The 23,809-nt window shown below is 49.6% G+C and overlaps 1 protein-coding gene across 1 annotated transcript in view; it reads left to right on the top strand.

The window, feature by feature from the left end:
* The window catches only part of USP6NL (USP6 N-terminal like), a 276,352-nt gene extending 253,045 nt beyond the window's left edge, over positions 1-23,307 (top strand). The window contains exons 15-17 of the transcript XR_007154111.1: positions 4,942-5,037; positions 16,029-16,120; positions 16,985-23,307. The gene's annotated coding sequence lies outside the window, so the exon portion shown is untranslated. The remainder of the gene's footprint in view (positions 1-4,941; positions 5,038-16,028; positions 16,121-16,984) is intronic.
* The last annotated feature ends 502 nt before the right edge of the window (positions 23,308-23,809 follow it).

Raw genomic sequence — 23,809 nt, 5'->3', positions numbered from 1 at the left:
TGTTTCCAAGCGGTGTTCGAAAGCCTCCTGTAAGGACACTGATTGCACCATGCGATGTTTGCCTGATGCCAGCTAATTAGGAAAACCCATCCTGGGCCTAGCTTGAGTGAGCCCAGGGAAGGATAAACAGTGTCGCTGTAGCTGGTGCGTTGCAGGTCCCCAGCGTAACTCGCAGTCCCTTTACACTTGATCGAGCTTATTCTGTGCACAGACTTTCGCTAAAGGCCGCCCCATCCCAATGTGTCAGGCAATTTCCAAAGTGCAGTAGCAGTAACAGCCAGGCTTCTTATCTGCCTCCGCTGAACAGTTAAGAGGAACCTGAGTTTCACCAAGAGCAATTCATTGGACAGTTTGGCATCGTTTGCAAATGGGTCCAGACCTCACCACTGTGGAGTCCCCTTGGGCTGAGATAAAGACTTGCTGACCCCTGGGATCTTCCACTTTGGAGTCCGGCATTCCTGACCCACTTGCCCGAGGCTGGGCCGTTGCTGAGGCCGGACCCCCAGGCAAGTATTTCTTAGCGTGTGATTGGTAGGATGTTGTTAGGCAAATATTGCGTGTGTTACGCAAAAATGAGTTAATCGGTAAACAAATAAAAGGAGCGAGAAAGAGAAAGTAAGCAAATAAACTTGGAAAACTGGGCTCAATGCAAGTAGTTTTTGCTTCTTTTGAAACAGGATAGGGGCACCTGGGTGGCTCAGTCAGTTAAGCATCCGACTCTTGATTTCAGCTCAGGTCACGATCTCAGTTTGTAGGTTTGAGTCTCGCATTGGGCTGCACTGACAGTGAGCAGGTGGGCCCCTCTCTCTGCCCCTCCCCCTCCCCCACTCAAAATATGTCAATACACATTAAAAAAGAAACAGGATTTCTCAGAAGCTTTAATGTGCCCCCATGCATTGTGACTGTCCAAAAGGAGATGTAGTATTTTCCCCACCTTATTTGACCAGGGGAACTGTCTCCCTGAGATCACCTTGGGTGACACAATATTCCAGCGATGACTTTCGGATATGCTGTCCTGGACCAGAGCTGATGAAAGGATGGGCCCGGACTGCAGTAGGGGAAGTACAGAAATTGAGAGCAAACTTTTAGAAACTTTTATAGCGAGTGCAGTGAGCAATTTTTATTGTCTGTTGAGCCTAATGACAATGTTGTGGGGTTTACTTTTTGCATTTCTTTGTTTTATTAATTTTATGTTCCTACTAGTTCATTTTTAGGGTATTTTACAGAAGATATCAGTCCTTACCCTCATAATCTGAGGGCATCCCTACCAACATCTAGGTCTTTCTAGCATCAGGTCAAGAGCACAAAGGTTAGCCCAGATGGGCTCTGGACTGCCTTCTGGCACCCTCTGCCACTGCAGGGTGGCCGTCCCTGCCTGGTATCATTTCCTCACACCCCTGCAATTTTGGAGTCTCAAGCCCAGGTGCCCAGAGTGGTCCATCCACCCCTTGGCCCAGAACAAGGAACCACCGGTTGTGCCTTGTCTGAAGAGAAGTTGAGGGGACAGAAGGAGACAGCCGTCACCCTGCGTGACCTGCCACATGCAGCCCCGCTCACGTGTGTGTCACCCTCCCACCCCGGGAATACTGCTGACAGCTCTTTGAAAACTTAAGAAAGTATGACAGGCTTTCAGGAACAGTGACTTCCCACCATGGAACGGGAGGCATGGGAGGATTTAAGCAGCTGGCTTTAAACGATGTTTGGCTTTTGTTCTCCCTAATCGTGCTGGTCATGTGGGTTTTTTCCACAGCTTTCTGAAGTGTTCTCCGATAGAGGACTCCGGTCTTTTAAAAACAGTAATTTTGGTAACAATGGTAATTACTTTAATTGGAGTTCTTTAAAGGTAGATCCTTCTCGCCCACCTCGTCTTAAGATGTGAGGCACGCTGTCATCCATTGCGTCACTCCAAGTCAACGCGGTATTATTTCCTCTTTAGACCTATTAAAGGGCATGGTGTGTGTGTAGGGGGGTGGGGAGTCAAAGAAACTTCCAAAACTTGCTATTTTTTAGTCTAGAATAATTACAAGTAATTTCTCCTTGTTTCCAGGTAATGGTAGATAATCAGCTTTATGTGTAGAAAAATACACACATTGCATATGGCTGGGCTCCCCTAGTTAGGCCTTTCACAGAAGATTAGAACTCTTAACGCCCCATGGGGCTCCATTTGGTCACAAAAGCCCTCTCCTGCCCACTGGCATAATCTACTTGGCTGACATGTTTCCGGAGGCCTTGTGTGGTTATGCAGTGACATTAGTTAGCCCTACACAGGGACTTTTATCCCCAAATAGCCACATTCTTTAGAATAGTTGTGTGGGCTGCTTGATATGCCCTCAGGAAGCAGGCCAAATATCATACCCTTCCCGTTCTGTAGGAAGCGGGTGAAGGGCAGAGGCGCCATCCTGAAGGAACCCTATGGCTATGGTGACACTAGCAATGTCCAGCTTCCCTCAGGCCTCTTCTGGATGACTTCCCCTGCGTAACGCCTTTCCTGTGACCTACCGGACAGGAATGGGCCGACCCTGTGGCTCTCAGACTTCTGGTTCATGTTGCATTGTGACCTCCTGGTTGGTGTTGGGTGCAACTGCTTTGAAATGTCTCCATCACACACACCTGGAGCAGAGGAAGCCCGGGAAGCTTTGAACTCTGCCTCTGCAACTCCTTCTGGATTGTGGGGAGCAAAGCAAGTGATTTGCCTTCTGTGGTTTTCATTTGTTTTCATGTCCTTACTTTGCCCCTTGTCCATATTTTAGGCAGATAATAAATATAAATGTTTCCTCCATAATCTCCTTCTCTTTATCTCCCTTCCTTCCTTTTTTTTCTTTTTCTTTCTTTCTTTCTTTCTTTCTTTCTTTCTTTCTTTCTTTCTCTTTTTCATTTTTTCATTCTTTCTTCCTTTCTTTTTTCCATCTTCTTTCTTTCTTTCTTTCTTTCTTTCTTTCTTTCTTTCTTTCTTTCCCTTCCTTCTTTCTATCATCTATCTATCTATCTATCTATCTATCATCTTTCTATGCATCGTATACCTATATCAATACGTACCTATTATAGAGGAGGAAGGATTTTCCTCTACCCTCTTTGGGTCTACAGCTGGGTCTGAGATTTAATTTAAGCTTAATTAAATATTTGCATGTATGGGACACCTGGATGGCTTAGTTGGTTGAGTGTCCAACTTTGGCTCAGGTCATGATCTTGCATTTCAGGAGTTTGAGCCCTGCATCAGGCTCTCTCTGTCAGAGCAAAGCCTACTTCAGATCCTCTGTCCCTGTCTCTCTCTGCCCCTCCCCTGCTCGTAAGCGTGCTCTCTCAAAAATAAACATTAAAAAATATATATTTGCATGTATGTGGGAACCTTCTCAAGGTAATGAAGACCTAAAGATGTGACCAGAACAGGAAGCGTTCATACCTTTTAGACCAAGAGACAATACATTTTTATTTATTGAAAAGACAAAGGGGTTTGGGCTAGGAGTGGTAAATTGTGAAGAAGTGTCTAGGAAGATACGGATCTGTTTAACAATATTTGAGCGTATAGATCTCTCGGCACCCATTTCCCTGTCTCTGGTGATAAGAATGTTTCTTTCCTCCTGGAACCGGGAGGGCACTTTCATGTGGACATTTATCTCTTGCTTTTGGGAAGAAAAAGGAGGGTGCAAGTGTCTTTCTTACACCTGCTGTTTCTTCAGTTCTTTTAACTCAAAATAATCAATGTGCCAAAGTGGCCTCCTTTGCAGTGATCACCTCTGAATTCCTTCACCATCAAGCCTCCACCTGTAGCTCTGTCTGCCTATATCCCCACCCATCCCCCATCCATCCATCCATTCACCCACCCAGCCACCCATCTTCTCCACCTGTAGCTCTGTCTGCCTGCCTGTCTATCCATCCATCCATCCATCCATCCATCCATCCATCCTCTCTACCTGTAGCTCTGTCTGTTTACCTGTCTATCCATCATCTATCCTTTGTCTCATTCATCATGTCTCACTCTCACAGTCTGTGACCACATTTCAACCACACTTCATCTTTCTATGAATTCCCCAGCTGCTTGTTAATCTTGTGAATTGTTAGCCTTGGGTCCCCTCGGTGCCCAGGGTCTCAGTCTCCTGAGATCTCTCAGAGGTCTAATTCAGCAGTTGTGGTATAGCATTCATGTTTGTCATTGGGCCAGGCCACGGTCTCTCTCCCTCAGGCTGCTGTCCTTACCAGCACGCTAGGTTTGGCACTTGGCACTGAATTACAGGCACAGGACAGGCTTTTCCCTTAAATGCCTACCCATGACAGAAACCAGCCTGTGCTGACGAGCTAGAGAGAAAGAGGGGGAAGGAGGTACAACATGGATAAGGGATAAGCCTCCTGGATGTGGCTACACATCCTCCTGGATGTCTCTAGGTGGGTCTGTCCTGGGGTCCTTTACAGGGCTCTCCTACATGACTTCCAAGTGGTCTTCATGGGGAGGAGGGACCACCTCCCTCCCCTAGGAAAGCTTTGGGCATATTTTTAATTCAAGGGCCAGCCCAGCTGCTCAGAGGCCCAGAAAGAATGGCCATCTCTCCCATCAGAGGCTGGCCTCCCTGATCCTTGTTTCCTGTCTCAAGACCAGACTTTTCCCAGGATGACTGACAACAGAAATGGTCCCTAAGTTTGAGGCATACCCCTTTGGCCTCAGGACTGTTCCCTTGCCTTCTGGTCATTGACAAAACTGGTCCATCCGAACATGCTTGTCCAACACGATCCCTCACTGGGCCTTAAAATGAAGCTTAGGGCCACAGCATCCCCAAAGGCTACAAGCCCCACCTAGGTTCCCTGCTCTGGACTTTCTTCCTTCCCTTGTGGGGGAATTCTCCAACTTTGTCTGGCCTTCTGCTGAAACATCACCCCATAGGCTGCAGGTACAGTCACTGCAACCCAATTTCTCAGCCCCTTACTGACCAATTAAATTTTTTTTTTCAGGTACAATTCTGATTGTGCCATTTACTCTACACAGAACGTGGAACTTCTTCGCCTCAACCATGCACATTGAGGACAACAGACTCAACACGAAGCATGGTGAGTATTTGCTTTATATTTAGTCATCAAAGCTTCATGTTCTGGTTTTGTTGCGGGATTGTAGAACTCAATGGTCAAGAAAGAATTTTTGAGACAGTGTTTGGTGCAACTTAGTAGGTTTATTTAAGTAGCACAGGGACGGGACCCATGGGCAGAAAGGGTGGTACTGCTGCTGTGTGAAGCTGGTGGTTATATGCTTAGTGCTTAAGTGAGTCGGTGGGATGGGGAGGCATATGATCATTAAATCATAAATATCTTCTTCAAGTTTCTATTCATAAAACTGATTTTGCAAGATTTCTCTGCTTATCATTCAGCTTGACATTAACTATTGGTGAGATTTACAGACAGTCATGAGACTCTTTAAGAAGGTAGCAAGCAGGGGCACCTGCGTGGCTCAGTTGGTTGGGCATCCAACTTTGGCTCAGGTCATGATCTCATGGTTCATGAGTTCGAGCCCCATGTCGGGCTCTGTGCTGACAGCTCAGAACCTGAAGCCTGCTTTGGATTCTGTGTCTCCCTTTCTCTCTGTGTCTCTCCCCTGCTCGCATTCTGCCTCTCTCTTTCAAAAATAAACATTAAAAAAAAAAGAAGGTAGCAAGCAGTACATATTTGATCCTTATTGAAATTATGCAGGCTATAGGTCAGCCTTCTGGGCTGAAGGTGAACATTTCCCTGCTTCTATCCCCCATCAGTTTAAGGGGGAATTCATTTAAGGAATTCATTTAATGGTTCCTTTCAAAACAAGGAATCTCTCTGCCCCAATGGGGAATTCACATTTCTTCTTTTTATTGGGTAATTACTGCTTGCATGTTTAACATAATTTTCAAAAGTAACAAACAAAACCCAAAGAATCTCACTTAGGGTACTCTGTGGGCATCCTGCCTTTCCTTTCCTTTCTACCTGTTCTTCTGCCTGCCTTTGATCAGCTAACAAGTCATCTCCCCGCCAGAGCCGCTTGGAGACAAGCCTCTGTGTGTAGCACCATGTGGCTTACCCGCAGACGCCCTGACCCCATGCCCTTCTCCGACAGTGTGGGCCCTCTTTACCAGTTCATTCCTGCCCCCTTCCTCAGTTCCTGGCTCACAGATGCTTGTTAAGAAAAAGTATTGAAAACTCAGAAATGAGACCAAAAAGTGACATTTCAGTGTCCAAGTGAGCATCATTTGATAGGTCTGCCCAAGGATTATTTAATTATGTGAGGCAGTGGTTTCCCACCCTGGGTCCCCCAGGGGACATTGCGATGTCTACAGACATGTTGGATTGTTGTGACTGGCAGGGAGCATGGGGGTGTTACTGACAAGTAGCGGAGAGAGACCTGGATGCTGGTAACTGTCCCACCATGTCCAGTCCAGCCTCTCCCAACAAAGAACTACTCCGCTCCCTGTTTTCTGTTGATTAAAGGTCTCAGAAGTTCTATATGGACTTTAGATTTTTGACTGACACAAATGAAAATAATTTACTTGGTGGAAAAGATAACCCAGTTTCGTATTATTTTGTGTTTAAATTTTTTTTAATGTTTATTTATTTTTGACAGAGAGACAGAGCATGAGCGGGGGAGGGGCAGAGAGAGAGGGAGACAGAGAATCTGAAGCAGGCTCCAGCCCCCGAGCTGTCAGCACAGAGCCCAACATGGGGCTCGAACTCACAGACCTCAAGATAGTGACCTGAGCCGAAGTTGGACGCTCAATCGACTGAGCCACCCAGGTGCCCCACTGTATTATTTTGTGTTAACCTAGCACTCAGATTCTAGAGGCTCTTCATTAAATTGCCCGTAAGTATCAAGTTCCTCAAATGCTCTTGGGACTATAGTACTGTCTTCATCATTAGTTAATGAATTGAATGAACTGTTTGATGTGTTTATTTCAATCCTGTAATAGTTGTCTGTTGCTGGGTAGCAAACTACCCCACACCTCAGCGGCTTAAACCAGTAATAAGCGTTTATTATTCTACATGGTGCCTGTGGGTCAGGGATTAAAGAGCATTTTAGAAGAATCCCGGGGCTTGGGTTCTCTCACAAGGTTGTATTTAAAAAGTCAGGCGGGCTGCGACCGTCTGAAGGAGGCCACAGGATCTGCTCCACGGGATGGCTCACGTGCAGGCGAGTCCGTGCTCACTGTCAGCACAGCCCTCGGTTCCTCACCAGTGGGGACTTTGCAGAGGCCTGCTCGAGTGTCCTCGTGGTGTGACCGCTGGCTTCCCCCAGAGAATAAGGGGAAAGCCACGAGGTCGGAGGTGCATTGGAAGTTGTGCACTTGAGTTCTGCGGTTTGCTGTTGGTTCCGCGGGTCACTCCGATTCCCTAAGGAAGGACAACACAAGCTTGAGAATGTCACAGGGTGGGATCATTAAGGGTCATCTTGGAGGCTGGGTGCCACAATCCCCCTCTGTCCCGCAGCGATTCATGGCCTGTCCACGTTGCAAAATGCGCCCAGGCTCTCCCAAGGCCCCCGGAGGCTCATCCTGGTCGAGCATCAGTTTATCCAAACGAGGTCCACACTGATGAGCCTCCTTGAGCCCTCAAATCCAGGTCTTTTCGATCTGAAATTTGTGAACCAGAGACACAAGCTATCTGTCCCCTCCCACACTCAACAACAGACAATGACGGGACAAGCATAGGGTAATGCTGTGGCCCCTCCCGTTCAGCAGGGGTGGAAGGTGGGGATGTGCCTAAGTCACTGGTTCGGACGGAGCACTTCTGAAACAGGCGGTGCCGGTGGATGGTTCCTGCGGATAATCTTCCCCGGCTCTTGTGGCCTCTGTTTCTACCTCTGAGTCATTCTTCCTTGTCCTGGGGGCCTCCTTTTCTCGGCCCGCTTTCCACCTGTGCAAGGCTCAGGGTCCAAAGGCATCTTTTCAATGTGTGTTCTCTGTCCCTTTCAGCCCAAGCTGGCCATGTTTCTTCCACTGCACTTTTCTGTAAGACTTTGTGGGTATCCTGCAAATCTTTGTGGGGCTCATTCCATCAGAAAAAAAAAAAGCAGCTCAACTGTAATATCAGCCCTGCAGAAGACAGAGTTGGCTAAGCCACCCCGTCTGTGGTATTTGCTATTTGTTACGGCTCAAACAGAGACCCAATCACACTCCTGGATTCATCTTTAGACCAGATTTTTCTGGCAGAGCCCTGCACTTGTCTTTGGCCTGGAAGAGCTCTTTCTTCATTTTTTAAAAAATGTTTATTTATTTTTGAGAGAGAGAGAGAGAACGTGAGCATGGGAGGGGTAGAGAGAGAGGGAGACACAGAATCCGAAGCAGGCTCCAGGCTCTGAGCTGTCAGCACAGAGCCTGATGCGGGGCTCAAACTCACGGACTGTGAGATCATGACCTGAGCCAAAGTTGGACGCTCAACCGGCTGAGCCACCCAGGTGCCTTGCCCTTTCTTCATTTTAACACCATTTGGCATCCAGAGAGGTGGAGAATCTCCCAAACCAGGACACCTGGCTCCCTTTTGTTTAACGGCCCTCCCTTTAGCTCACTCCTCCCTCTCGCCTCTTCCCAGAGCAGCAAGAAGTCAGAGAGTTCAGACTGTCTCCTTGGCCAGATGACCCCTTGTGTGAGGTTCACTTTCTACTTTCCCCATTGCTTCAGGCAACAGTGCTGGTGGACTCCTGCCGTTACTGCATAGCTGTTTCCAATGCGGTTTTTCTCTCTCCTGTAAGCCCTTAGCCAAGACCCCTCAACGTCCTGTTCCACTATCAGGTTCCAAACCACAGCAAACTCTCCTCGAGTGTCCCCAAACCTCTCTGGAACTTCCACACCAAGGGATGAGGGGTCCTTCTTGGAAAACCTGCTCCTACTCTCTCCCTGAACATCCCCTCCCTTCCCTCCCAATACTCTTCTTTTCATTTTTCTCCTCTCTTCTCCTCCCTCCCTCCCTCTCTGTCTGTCTGTCTTTCTCCTTCCTTCATAGGGTGGGGGGTGTGATTCGCTTATCAGATACACATTAGCCTTCTTGTCTTACCCAGAGATGACAGCCCTGAAACTTTTGGCCGAACACTGAAGCCAAGGCAGGTCCGTGTGTAATGTTGGGGGGGGGGGTCCCTGACGAGGGGGGTGGAGGAGCATTCTCGCCTATGAATGCGTCACACTGTCATTTAGAGCCCCATCATGCTGCGTACCATTCCAGGTGCAATTCCATTTCGTTGCTTTAGAGCCGCGTGGAGCAGGTTTGCTGATGAGAATACAGAAAGGTCATGTAATTATCTCAGGGTCACACAGCTTGTGGCAGAGCCAAGATTTGAAAACAAGTCTTTCGCAGAAGCCCGGGACGTTTCTAGCACATCAAGCAGCAGACTGCCTAAGGGGCCTCTCAGTGTCTGACCAGGGGGTGAGTGGGTTTCTCTCAGCCGGCTCTGCCACATGCCCAGGCTTTGTGGTGGAAACCCCAGGGCGGCTTCAGTTAGACACCGGTAAATGAACACTGCGGTCCTCTGCAGGTGCTCACGATGGAGAAGGTCAGCTCAATGCTAGTGACTTATTAGACCCATCAGGTTGACCAGATGTACACTCAGGGCAGAGGCGGGGGCATACGGGGATCAACTCAGGTGTCCCTTCTGTGTTGCCATCAGAGTATCAGTCCAGGCATTTGCAAGCAACCTGTGACACCCAAAATACAGTGGCTGCTGCCGCCCCAGCCACCATCCCTCCAGTCTATGCTGTGGCCCCTGGGAGTCCCACCGAGGGGTCCGGTGCCACCCCATCATGGCCCCTTGCTGGAAACAGCTTCTCCCCCTTCCTCCTCCCCCCCATTGGCAGGAGGGAGCAGCACCCACTGTCTGGCCCTGTCACTGACGGCAGCCCCGGCCTGAGAATTTTTTCATTGGCACCCTCTGCTCCTGCCACCATGGGTGGAGACGTGGCAGTCGATTATCTATCTATCTAACGTTTATCTATTACTGAGAGAGAGACAGAGTATGAGCTGGGAAGGGGCACACATGGGCTTTGGAGTTGACTAGACCGTGGTTCGCTCTGTGACTTTGGGCAGGTGACTTAACCTCTCGGAGCCTCCACATCCTCATCCGCCAAATGGGACGCCAGCCTCTTGGGAGTATCGTGAGGGTTAAATATCAAAGCATGTGGTATCGTGTTGGACAAACCGGAGGGGTTCAAAAATATGTTTCCTCACATAGGAATAAGGAGAGAGGTTTTTATTTGGGAAAAAGTGGGGTTTACGAGCGTGAAAAAAAAATTAGCTTGCCTCAGCGTAATGTAGAAAATGATACCGCAGGACCATGAACTTCCATGCCTTCCCCCTGAGGAACAGGAGAGTCCCTCCTGCCCAGCATCATGTGGTGCCCAGATCGTGTCGCTCGCTTGGTCCATGTGGCGGACAGAACGCTTGTGTCCTCCACCAAATTCCTGTCCGAGGTGATGGAAATAGAAGGTGGGGCCTTGAGAGGTGAGTGGTTCGTGAGCGGGGAGCCCTCAGGATGGGATGACTGCCCTCACAGAGACACTGGGGAGAGCCTCCCTCGCCCCTGTCGTGTGAGGCATGAAGGCAGCCGTCTGTGAACCAGGAAGCGGGCCCTGACCAGACAGAGAATCCGCCTGCGACTTGATCTTGGGCTTGGAGCCTGCAGAACCGTGAGGAGTGAAAGCTTGTTGTTTAAGCCCCCAGACTGTGGTATTCTGTTAGTGCAGCCCAAACGGACTAGACGGCCCTCGTGGACTCATTTTGAACTCAGGCAAAAATCAGAGATTTCCTAACTTGATATTCCCATGATTCAGAAGCAGTCACAGCCTTTATGATTTTTGAGGAGGGGAGGACGGTTACATTTAACTCGTCGTCTCTGAGCCTCGGTTTCTTTACCCACAAGGCAGAGGATCAGACCTGTCTTCTGGCCTCTCTGAGGATGAGGGTCCATCACTTGTGGTGCAGGCATGTGGTACACGCCCAGGGAAGCTACAGTGACTCTCATAGGTTTACTTATTTAAAAAAAAAATTTAATGTTTATCTATTACTGAGAGAGAGACAGAGTATGAGCAGGGGAGGGGCAGAAAGAGAGGCAGACACAGAGCCCAGAGTGGGGCTGGAACTCACGAACTGTGAGATGATGACCTGAGCCAAAGTTGGACGCTTCACCGACTGACCCACCCAGGAGCCTCTCATAGGTTCGTGTCTCCTTCTGCCTCATCTTTCTCATGTCCTTCCGCCACCCAGCGCTGCTGAAACTGAGGCAGAGACTCCTGCGTCCTAAACTCTGCCTCCTTCCAGCGGCTTTCATGGAACCTCTATCCGTCCGGCCACCCCGGGTCTTGTTTGCCTGTACTGTTTCAGTGCATAGGATAAATGTGTATTTGGGCACTTGATTGGAAAGGTGTGCTTGCGGGTGAAGATAAGACCCCCTCCCCCACTGCCACCACAGACGCATGAGCACACACACACACACACAGAAACCCCAAACTTCAACTCTAATTCTATCGCAAATCATCCCTGAAGCTTAACCAAGCTTGTAGCCTTGACATGCAGCCCTGGGAAAGCAGCTAAGTGTCTGTGGTCTGGGTTTCAAGTGTCCTGTCGAGATCCAGCAGGAGGAATGAGTCATGTTAATTCCGTCCGACTTCAAGGGCCTCGTTGCAATTCTTTACAGTCCCCCGCTCACAAGTCCTCAGGGAAAAGGTTTTTTTTTAAATTGAGGACAAAACCTCAGCGCAAGCAGGCTGCAGGGTCTTTGTAGCTGGTTCTCAATAGAGAAATCCAGCATTCGATGTCAGACTTGCCCCATGGAGAGCACGCCACACGAACGCCACTGAGACCAGAGCCCAGACGAGTGGTTCTCTCTGCCTGAAGCACCTTGTCTGGTGGCTGAATGTGAACTGGCTAACTCAGGGCGTTGTGTGCCTCCATCCTCAGCCGCGGGTCCCTGTCTTCTCCCTCCTAGGAGGACAGCGTCTGGGGGCCCGTGAGTCGCTCAGCAAGGTCGCTATTTGGTGACCCACAGATGGCGTTGGTTTTATGCTGCATCCGGTCTTCCGTGCACAGCTGGATGGGAAGGGCAGACCAGAGGTTGCTCAGGGCTTGGGGGAGCCGGTGCTGGGTGGGTGGCTACCCCCCGGTTCAAGTGCATGCTGTCAGGTGGAGCGGTCCCTGTGTCTCTCCTCTCAGAGTCTGTCCATCTACATCCTTCCAGACTCGGCTGTGTCTCAACGGCAGCTTTGGGTTTTATTTATTCATGTCTGTGTTCTCACAGCCCTGTGCCATTGCCAAGGTCTTTATGGCCTCTTAAAGTTTCGGAGCCCCTGCTTTTATGGGCACTGTTTGTTGAAGAGAAGTGCCATTTGGGGAAATGACCAGTTTGCCTTCTGACTGGCTGATGGATGAAAGATTAGATTTTCCTCTTTTGTGTTCGGCTCTAACAACCTGGACATATGCTTTCCGTGCCACCAACTCTCCGAAATAGTCTTTGCTTCGTGCATTTGTGCGCACTTTCCACGGGATCTACTCTGTGCCAAATTCATTGCTTAGGCATGTGCTATATCCATGCGATTTATCACGTTGGATCCTGTGGATCAGAATCCCGCAGAGAGGTTCGGAAGCACTGATGCAATTAGGATGCAAATATATACACTTTCCAAGTAGGACTCAAACCGTCTGTAGCCTGGCCTCCTCAAAGCACAGTTAGACTCAATACGGGGTCTGTTGTCTGTTCACGGCGGGTGTACTGGGATCGCCGTGGTGAGGAATCCGGGTGGCTGTCGCGAGCATTCTTAGCTCCAGGGAGCTCGGGAATGTGTGGCCCTGTCTTGGCCCCTTCCTGCCCGGCACGTTTCAAAGGACCTTGAGTCATAAGGAGCGAGAGCAAATGGGGAAGCAGGTACCACTTCTGTAGCAGCGGAGTAAGTATCGTCTCCCGGCGCAGCTCAGAGTCGCGAAGCTGGGCCGGATTCTGCAGGAGGCCACAGCCAAAATCTTGAGATGTAGAGTGTCGTCACCTTCTACCAAGGGCCTCAGGCAGGAGACCAAAGCAAAGCACACCCAGTACCCCATTACATCAGCAAGGGGGAGAAAAGGGCACGGTGGCTGGGCTGGGCCATCACCCTGTCCCGCCAGAGACTGAAAAGAAGGGCACCTGGGTCTGAATGAACAGTGACCTGCAGAGGCAGCCCAGCTCCGGGCGGGGGGTGGGGAGGGGCAAGAATGCATGTCCCTTCTCCCTGGGAGGGGATAGAGGGAGGCGACCCTGCCTCCTTCTTGTTACTCTGCATCCCCGAGTCCTTGCAGAATCAGTGAAGTGAGAAGGCCAGCTCTTGTCCCCGGAAAGAGATCAGAATGGACGTTAATTAAAGCCAAGAACACATACATTAGGCCTCTAACCCGCAGGCCCTGCTTGGTGTGTAACCGGCCTTTCCGGAGAGAGACACCAAGGCCACCAGAGACCTCGCCAGACGCCATGCTAGAGACAGCAGAAACCCCTCCCATTTGTGTTTCATCGGAGAAACTAAGACCCAACAAATGCAGTCTGCCTGTACCACGGGGGCTGGACCCTGTGAGCGTCTGTCCTTGGCCGGCTTCGGGAATGCTACCCTTCCAGCAAGTTCCTTCGGAGCCTCTGGCTGCTTTTCCCTCCAGCCTGGTGTCTCTGAAGGAGCCAGGACCCCACCCACGTTCCCTCGTGTCCCTTCTCCCACTGCCACGACTGGTCCCACCCTTGCTTCTGCCCCTTCCAGATCCCCTCGGGTCCTCATTCAGCCGTTCCATCTTTCTACCAGTATTTCTTTATATTAAATCTTCCCATTCAAATGACCAGGGTGGTCTGTTTCTTCTGCCTGGACCTTGACTGATACTTACCCCTTCCTTTCCTGCAGAAAAATGAAAGTCCAAAATAAACCCTCCTTTGTTCCTAATGCTTTAAAGAAATGGCATCCTCAAGGAGAGTGTGGCCCCCAAACTTCTCCTCTCTTGCTTATTGGGTGTGTTTGGAGTAAGCTGATTATTTACGCCATAGAGGGTGGGGTTTGTGGAGATGGAATTGGACTTGGTCTTCCTGCTGGGGTCCTGAGCTTGGAGCGCTCGTGGCTGGGAATGAAGCTAAGGCACAATGCAGCCATCACAGACGAGGTGGCACAGGAATGTTCTATTTCAGTCCATCATTCAGCTGAGCCCCCTTCTTCAACTTCACAGTTGGCTACACGAGCCAGTAAATTCCCCCCTCCCTCCCTGCCTCCCTGCCTCCTCTCTCCCTCTTCCCTCCCTGACTCCCTCCCTCCTCCCTCCCTCTTCCCTCCCTCCTCCCTCCTCCCTGCCTCCTCTCTCCCTCTTCCCTCCCTGACTCCCTCCCTCCTCCCTCCCTCTTCCCTCCCTCCTCCCTCCCTCCTCTCTCCCTCTTCCCTTCCTCCTCCCTCCCTCCATTCTGCCTCCCTCCCTCCTCTCTCCATCCTCCTCTCCCTCCCTCCTTCCCTCCTCTTCCCTCTTGATTCCCTCCCTCCTCCCTCCTAACTCCCTCTCTCCCTTCTGCCTCCCTTCTTCCCCCTCTTCCTTCCTTCTCTCCCACCTTCCCTCTCTCCCTCCTCTCTCTCCTCCCTCCCTCCTCTCTCTTCCCTTCTCTCCCTCCCTCCCTGCCTCCCTCCTCCTTCCCTCCCTCTCTCCTCCCTCCCTCCTTCTCTCCCTCATCCCTCCTTCCCTCCTGACTCCCTCCCTTCTTCCCTCCAGAGGTAATTAAGGTTAAATTCAGTTATTAGAGTGGGCCTTAATCCTATATGACTGGTGTCTTTCTCTGATGTCTACTGGGACCATGTGATACTGAGGATTTTGCCAGAATAATCCACTTGGCCTTATTCAACTGTGTTCTACTTACACAGTGTACTTCTGGCCTGTGACACTGCCCAGCCGATGACCAGGGCCCTCCCATCCCTGTGATGTGGATAACTGATGGATAACTGGTCGGGGCTGCATTCCTGGCCCCTGGGAAGATGGCCCCCACCCAGGATGCAGATGTCCCTGCTTGGAATGAGCTGGTCCTTTAACATCTTCTTTGACGGAAAGTCTAATGACTTTCTTTGGATGTTAGTTCCGTCACCCACTTAACCCATCAGTGATAAAAATCCCTGGATCAAACTGGAAGAGTTCACAGTCTCATCTTCCTGGCTTGAGTTTTTATGAGTTAGTGCTCCACAGGAGAGGTAGCAGAGAGTGGAGGAGGGCACAGACTGTCCTGGAGAGAGCAGACCAAGAGAAGTATGCCAAGTGTGGTGTGTCTTACCTAGAACAGGTGAAGCTGCAGGTAACACAACTTAAATGGCTCGAACACGTGCAGGCTTATTGTTCTCACATAAGCAGAGGTTCAGACATGGACACTGGCTGCCCGGTTCTGCTAATCTGTGATGCTTACCCAGCATCTCTCTTTGCCTCATGGCTACAAGATAGATGCTACAGCCCCGACATCATGTCTGTTCAGGGCGGAGAAAAGGGAGGGAAAATGTAGAACCAGCCATGTCTCTCCCTTTAACGGGAGAAGTAAAAGTTTTCCCAGAAATGTTCTCAACCTACTTGCATTAAGGTCTCGTTGGCCAGATGTGGGTCATAGAACCACCCCTAGTTGCAAGCAAAACTGGCAAATCAGGAAACAGGATTGTCATGATTTATTATCTGGTGTTGGGCATGTGGCCACCGTGGATGAAGGCAAAGAAAGAATAAATGTCATGTAGGCAACTAACAGGTGGCTTTGTCTCAGCTTATTTTTGAGAGTCACATCTCCACACAGAGTATTTTAGATTGAGATCAGTTTACGATACCACCTTCACACCAGCTGTCTTGTGTAGACAAAGTCGTTTCTACAAGTGACATTATTAACATCCCGGCTGAGCGCCCTGGGGTTTGACCTTCTCTTGCCGGTTTAGAGGAAACTGCTGAATCCTCTATATTTACCAGCTGTCCTGCTCAAAATATTTGAGTATCTAGAAAGGAAATAAAGCAGATGGGGCTGAGGCTTCAGGAGGAAGTTGAAGGTATAAAGGAGGGAAGTCCTTCATTAACAAAGAAAATCTTTTCAATCCCAGAGGCGTTTGTTTGAGAGCCCACGGATGAGTGGGGTTGCCCACGGTAACCGAGAGGATCTTTCTTCCCCACCGGGTGACGGGTCAAAAAGAAGGTATGGGCCACCATGCTTCTATGTTGATTTCTTGTTTAATTACACACTGGGGAGGAATCGAGGGTGGGGATAAGAGCCCATGGCCGAGAGGTTGTCGCAGAGACAGGCTCCACGGAAGTTCTGTTTATTACCACTCAGGGAGGCAACGAGAGGGAGGCTTCTTTCCCTGGAGGCCACCGGACAGAGATCTAGTACAGGCCACAGTTGCTGATATTTCTAATTCCAAAAAAAGTCAGGAAGATTTTTTTTTAACATTTTTAAAGTTTTTCTTAAACATTTTTGTAAGTTTGTTTATTTATTTTGAGAGAAAGAGAGAGAGAGAGAGAGAGAGAGAGAGAGAGAGAGAGAGAGAGAGACTCCCAAGCAGACTCTGCACTGTCAGGACAGAGCCCAACGTGGGGCTCGGTCCCATGAACTGCGAGATCATGACCTGAGCCCAAGTCGAATGTTCGAGCCACCCAGGCACCCTGAAAGATTTTTAAACCCAAGACAAAGTTAGGGGGTGGTTTAGGAGAAGTAGAATTTTTAATGAGTGGACACCACATTGTTCTTATATAAAACCTATGGTAAGTTTAAAATAATATATGTATGTATTTATTTATATTGAAAAAAAAAAGAACTTTTCACAGGGTCATAGGTTTTCCAATCTCTCTGCTTTTCTGGATGGAGAAATACTTTTCCTCAGACCCTACAGATGATTGAGCGGCCAGTATCCACTCTGCAGGGTCCCCAAGTAGCTACTTTGTCCCCTAGGGACAATGCCAAATGTACCTCTTTTGTAGTGTCCAGAAAAGACACAGAAGCTAATTTGTTCCTAGGATTCTGATTTTTGTTTTCCTGATTTCATCCTCCCGACCTGACTAGACACGGATTCGGATTCGCAGCCACGTGATCATTTACCAGGGAGGGGGCAAGCGTCTCTCCCCCATCGCTGAGGGAATGGCGCTCCAGGAGAAGACGGCGACCTGTAGTTCTTACCTCTCACCGGAGCTCTGAAAGGAGCTGAGGAGGATAAAGCACATCCCAAAAGCCGGGCTTGGGGGACTGGATCAAAGGAAAAGTCCCGGAGCTGCAGAGGGCAGTTTGTGACACAGCCGTGGGGTGAAGGAGGCGGGTGTCCTCCCGTGGGGGCAGGAGAGGGCCTTCCTCCCTCCCTGCAAGGACCAGGGGCAAAGTCACAATTAGGCATTTGTGAAGGAAAGAGAAGCCGGTCATGCCAGCAATTCAGCTCAAGGTGGTGGTGCTGTTACTTTAGGAAGCTGACTGGGTCTTTTTCTCTTCTATCCACTTTGCCTTATTTTGGTAGACCAAGAAGGCGGTATTTTCCTCCTGGCCAGTGTGAATCAGGTCACATTTGCTTCTTTGGATGGAATCACCTCAAAGTGATCAGAAGCAGTTTCCCCGCGGTCCCCGGTGCTGGTGGGGCTCACGGTGGCTGCTGGCTCCGTGCAGGCTCAGCCGGAGGGAGGTGGTTGTGTGACAACAGGCTTCCTGTTCCCTGCCTCTCGCCCCAGCCACAGTGCAAAGTCTGCATGTGAACGTGTGTGGGTAAATATAGACAGAAGTGTGTTTGTGTAAAATTTGCTTGTATTTATAAAAAGTAATGGTAAACCAGAAACTGCAGAGGGGCTGGGGACAGGGAGAAGAGCTGGGTCTCCCTGTTAGGGCCGCCGGCTCTGGCCTGCTTCCAGCAGCCTGCCCCACTCCGCAGGGCTGGGTGAGGAGGAACTGGAACCCTCCTTTATAGATCATGGCACTCGAATTCCCTGCCTCTGTGGCCCCAAGCCCACTTACAGAACCCTTCCCGCGTCCCCCCTCCTCTGGGCAAACAGCACCTCCGGGATGCACACCCACCACCTGAGGGCCGACCAGGGGCTGCCCCCCCCCCCCCCCGGCCCCGGCACGTGTGGGTGCAAGGCTTCTGTGGGATGGGAGCGCCTGGGGCCTGGGAGCAGTGGGCGGAGGGATGGGGCAGGCTCTCCTTGGGCCATCCAGTTCCAGCCCGGAGCTCCTGAGAGCCAAGTGGGAAACTGGTCTCCATGTCCATGGGAAGAAGCACTTTCTAGGAGGAGAGGACATATTCTATTTAGGAATTTGGTGGCTCAGTTGGTTAAGTGTCCAACTTTGGCTTGGGTCATGATCTCACAGTTTATAGGTTCGAGCCCCACCTCAGTCTCTGTGCTGACAGCTGGGGGCCTGGAGCCTGCTCTGGATCCTGGGCCATCTCCCTCTCTCTCTCTGCCCCTCTCCTGCTCACGCTCAGTCTCTCTCTCTTGAAAACAAACATTTAAAAAAAAAAAAAAAGAATTTGGTGGCTTGATGTATAACCTGAAATTCTCATGGGATATGGACCCCTGTTACCTTTGTGCAAGGACCCACGGGTATTAAGGACACTTGACTAAATTCGCCTTGTTTTGTACATTTGACTTTGGAATCGTGTGGATAATTTACATAATTATGAATTGAAATGAAATTTTATTAATGAAATTCATTTTATTAAGGTGGGACTTATTAAGATGGGACTATTTGGTATGGAAGGAAGGATGTACAGATATGTACTTAATGAGTTAAATAAAAGAGGAAAAGGAAACCAGTGACCTGGACTGGGTATTGAACCGGTGGCATAAACATTCCGGTGACTGTGGAATGTGATCCTGGAACTCTGCCTCCCAAGCTGGGCTGTATTCTGAGAACAAAAGGACCGTAAAACATTTTTTAAAACTATAGTCATCAGTTCTCTTGTTTGTGATAGTGTCAGGCATTTTTATTCTGAGCCTATTGTGTGTATACCGTGGAGTAGAGAACATGAGTTGTTTTGTTGGTGTCATTGAAGATGGGACTTTTTTTTTTAAAAGGATTTTATTTATTTTTGAGAAAGAGAGTGCAAGCAGGGGAGAGGCAGTGAGAGGCAGGGAACAGAGGACCTAAAGCTGGCTCCGGTGCTGACAGCTGAGAGCCTGATGCGGGGCTCGAGTTCACAATGAGATCATGACCTGAGCTGAAGTCAGGTGCTTAACCGACTGAGCCACCCAGGCGCCCCGTGGATGGGACTATTTGGTATGGAAGGAAGGATGTACAGATATCCACCTAATGAGTTAAAAAAAAACCCATAGTCCTGAATCAGAGTTGGAAGTGTTAGTATGAACTCATGTATTTTATCTTTAAAAAGAGATGTATTTCCTGGTTTTGTCCAATAAAGAGGCTTGGAGACGATGAACGCCACTGGAACCCAAATGGAGTGTCTAAATATCTAAAACTAAATCCTGCCAGGAGGAACCAAGACTTCTAAGTTTGGGATGGGATATGTTCAAGGTCGGCTCAGATATCGTGTCATACCCACGAGCGAGGATGTTAGCAAAGATGGTGACACACATGCCCAATGATGGGGTTTGTGAGCAAACAGCTGAGAAAGAATTCTTGAGACGTCTTTGGTGCGAAAAGGTGATTTTATTAAAACCCAGGGACAGGTCCCATGGACACAAAGAGCTGCCCTGGGGCTGCAAGGAGTGGCTGATTATATACCCTTAAGTTGGGTGGGGGGGAGGTTAGGGAGAGCGTAAGTCTCTGAGGAATTTGCAAGCAAAGCTTTCAGGACCTTGAGGGCCAGCTGCTGTTAGAATAAGGTTACTTTTAGTCTTTAGTGAAACAGGAAAAGTAAGGCAGCAAGGCAGCTGTGAGTTTCTCCAGGAAGCTCACGCTCTACGTGTTCCAGGTGTCTGTCAGTGGGTTATAAGCGGTAAGGAGATTTGGAGATGTAAGATTTCCCTTGTCTCTGTGTTCCTCATCACCCAAGACGCAGTCGTGAGCCAGACTGAGGAGTCTCCCACTGCCACTGCGGGTGGAGGATCTCAGGGCTTCTTTAGGGAACCAGTGATGACACTGTTGCCCCCACCCCAAAGTTAATGACCCCTGTATACTTTCAGTCTGTCTGCTTCCGGTTCATTCCACAGGCACACAGTCTGTTCAAAAGTCTCTCTTGGACACCACCCTTCAGCTCGCCCCTGGATCCTCTTTTATTGAACGATTTACACTGCCTCTCTCTCTCCTTTTAACATGGCTTTCTTTTCTTTTTTTTTAATTTTTTAAAATGTTTATTTATTTATTTTGAGACAGAGAGAGAGCACGCAGGAGGGACAGAGAGAGACACACAGAGAGAGAGAGAGAAGATCTGAAGCAGGCTCCACGCTATCAGCATAGAGCCTGACACGGGGCTCGATCACAAACCGTGACATTGTGACCCGCGGTGAAGTTGGATGCTCAACCAACTGAGCCACCCGCGTGCCCCACACCCATTTTAAGAATTGGTTTTCCTAGAACTCCAGGCTGTCTAGGTGCCTGGTCCACTCTCCGAGTTATTGAAGGCAACTGATTTGCCAAGTATTCCGCCACATAAGTAATGCAGCTCTGTGGCTCTCCAGCCTCAACGTGGCTTTCTCCCCGCCTGCCACCCAAGTGCTAACACGGGGCCGCGTGATTGAGTTTTCACTATGACGACACACGACTAGTTAGGACACGTGACAGATGCTGTAACACAAGAGCCCAGGCAGCAGGGGCTCAAGGAAGGTGAAATCGCAGCTCTCTCCCACACAGAAGCCAGACGGGACACAGGTACTCAGGGAGCTGTGCTCCACAAGGCCATCAGGGGCTCCAGGGCCTCATCCGCCATTGCTCAACCAGTCTCCAAGCTTGCTGTCTGTGACCAAGGGGTCGAATTTGACTCATTCCATGGCCTCTGCCTTCCAGTCCAGACTAAGCTAGAACAGGAGGAAATGGAGGGCAGAGAACTTCTTTATGACAATAACCTGTCACTTGAACAAATAACTTCTGCCCACAGTCTGTTGGCCAAAATTTAACCCTCCAGTCATAACCATGCGCACGAGAACCTAGGAAATGTAATTTCTAACTGGGATGCCATGTGCGCAGCCAAATTCAAGGGGTTCTGTTATTAGAAGGAAGAAGGGGAAAATGGATACTGGGGCAATTAACTTTTCTGCCCCACCTAGCCACCCCTTGGGGTAAGAGCTCACCGCAGGGTATTTTTCCTTAAATCTCTGCTGTCCAAGAAATAAGACATTTTCTGTGGCTCAAATCTTATTGTGTAGCTCATGGTTTAAGTCAGATCAGGGATAAGGGCATTAGCTGGAGTGATGTCCCTTCTTCTAGATGGCCATTCCAATCCAGATTCCCAATTGCCCTGTGGTTGGTAATGATAGCAATAATAATAGACAACCACCATTATTGAACAGCCATTTTACACTGGTTATTTTTTTAAGTGACTCGTGTGCATTTTCTCATTTAGTCTTTGCAAAGCCGACAAAGCAGGTGTTCAAATGGCCATGCTCTACACTAGGAAGCTGTGCCCAAGACTGTAATTGAGAGAGCCTTCTCACCAACCTTCTCGACCCTGGGTCCACATCGTAGGGGTCCAACACAGACTCCTGAAAGGAAATGAAAAGCTGGCCATGACATGACAAGAACAACCATGGATGGACCGAGTCTCGTGCAGGATCAGTATAGCTTGGAAACTAGTGATTTCCGAATTGGGACCCTTCATCTTGCGGTGGGGGTGGGGTCAGGATGGCCCATCGGAATGCAGGAAGACAGTGCCGGAATGTTCATCTGCATTTATTTTTACCTCATCCTGTAGGCATTTCTCTTGGGTGCGTGTTTGCTAACGTGGGCACCATCATCAGTGCAGTAGTGAATATATTTAATTTATAAGTAAATATACAATATGGAAGTGCTCACCAGGCATTTGCAAATGGCGGGGTGCTTGATCTACAAAGCTTGGAGACCACTTCTCTCCACTGCTGTCCCCCCAGGTCCCAGGTGTTCCCACAGAGGAGGAGTGGACAGTGGAGGGATGAGCGTTCTGGGGCAATAATGCTTTTATACGGGCCAGAGTGCGACTGACCAATTACAAACACACACAGAGCCCAGAGAAGGTGCAATCCACTCCTCAAAGCTCTCCTTGGCTTCTTTCCCCTGTGCACCATGTGCCTTCCTGGGGCTCCTTCTCACTCCTTCCGTCTGCCTCTCAGAAGTTTCCAGCCCCAACCTCACACCATCCTGTGTACACAACTGGGGAAGTCCCATTTCTGGACCCAGAATTTTCCAACGAGAGCACCAGCAAGGCCAGCACACCCCTTTCTTGCTAATATTGACCCCCCTCATAGCATAAGTCCTTGTGTTCTATGTAACAGTGGTGATGGGTCCACTGGTGCCCCTCGTGAGGGACTGAATTGTGCCCTAAGTCCTATGCCAAAGTCCTAACTCCCGGGGTACCTCAAAATGTGGCCTGATTTGGAGGTAAGATCTTTACAGAGGTCATCAAGTTAATGTGAGGTCATTGGAGTGAGCCCTAATTCTCTATGACTGATGTCCTTATAAGAATGGTAAAATTGGGAGACAGACACGCACTGGGAGAGAAGGCCATGTGACCACGCAGGTGGGGACCTGCAGGTCAAGGAACCCCGGGGGGTTGCCAGCACACCGCCAGAGACTCTTGGATGGGATTCCCTCCCTGCTCGCAGAGGGACCCAGCCCTGCCCACACCTTGATCTTGGCCTTAGGCTTCTAGAACTGTGAGACTGTAGGTTCTGTGATGAAGCTGGTGCTTTGTTATGGCAGCCTCAGCCGACAAATGTGCCCTGGTGCCTGAGGAACCCCTGCCTTGTTCAGCTCAGTCTCATCTTCAGTAGAAAGCGAGGGCTTCTCTCTGTCCATCTGAGGGTGTCCGGGTCTCCACCCGCTGCTCCGTGAGTGTGAAATGGCCCCGGGGGGTGGAGTCAGTGGAGGCAGCAGTGGCCTCCATTCTCTGATCTCGCCTTGGTTTCCCCTCTGTTCCTGCTTAATTTCCACGAGAGTTTTCTCTCCCCTTCCTTCAGGCCCAGCCTTACCTTCTCCAAGCAGAAAAACTAGCCATAGCCAGGGTTTGTCTCTTTTCTGCTAGAAACTGGCCTAGTCACAGAAAACTCGAGTTGCCCCTGGGATACAGCAGGCCGTGTCCCCCAAGTCCAGAATGAGGACGTTATTGCTGAGGTGCGAAGGCGTTTACCTGAAGGGTCACGCAAAAGCATAAAGGCTAACTTACATCAGGTCATTCACTTTACGGTATACATTGAAAATGGTAGAGGGGCGCCTGGGTGGCGCAGTCGGTTAAGCGTCCGACTTCAGCCAGGTCACGATCTCGCGGTCCGTGAGTTCGAGCCCCGCGTCAGGCTCTGGGCTGATGGCTCGGAGCCTGGAGCCTGTTTCTGATTCTATGTCTCCCTCTCTCTCTGCCCCTCCCCCGTTCCTGCTCTGTCTCTCTCTGTCCCAAAAAAATAAATAAACGTTGAAATAAAAAGGGTTGAATCCCCTCAAAAAAAAAAAAAAAAAAAAAAAAAAAAAAAAAAAAAAAAAAAGAAAATGGTAGAAAAATATAAAATCAAGACTTTTTTATTTTTTTTATTAAAATTTTTTAATGTTTATTTTTTGAGAGAGACAGAGAGAGTGTGAGTGGGGAAGGGGCAGAGAGAGAGGGTGAACATAGAATCCAAAACAGGCTCCAGGCTCCGAGCCGTCAGCACAGAGCCCAATGCAGGGCTTGAATCCATGAACTGCGAGGTCATGACCTGAGCCGAAGTCAGACACTCAGCTGACTGAGCCACCCAGGTGCCCCTAAAATCAAGACTATCTTAATAATGA

The sequence above is a fragment of the Prionailurus viverrinus genome, chromosome B4 (genome assembly GCF_022837055.1).
Source record: "Prionailurus viverrinus isolate Anna chromosome B4, UM_Priviv_1.0, whole genome shotgun sequence".
NCBI classification, from domain to species: Eukaryota; Metazoa; Chordata; class Mammalia; order Carnivora; family Felidae; genus Prionailurus; species Prionailurus viverrinus.
The sequence above is the reverse complement of the archived record's forward strand: the minus strand, read 5'-3'. Positions and strand labels throughout refer to the sequence as shown.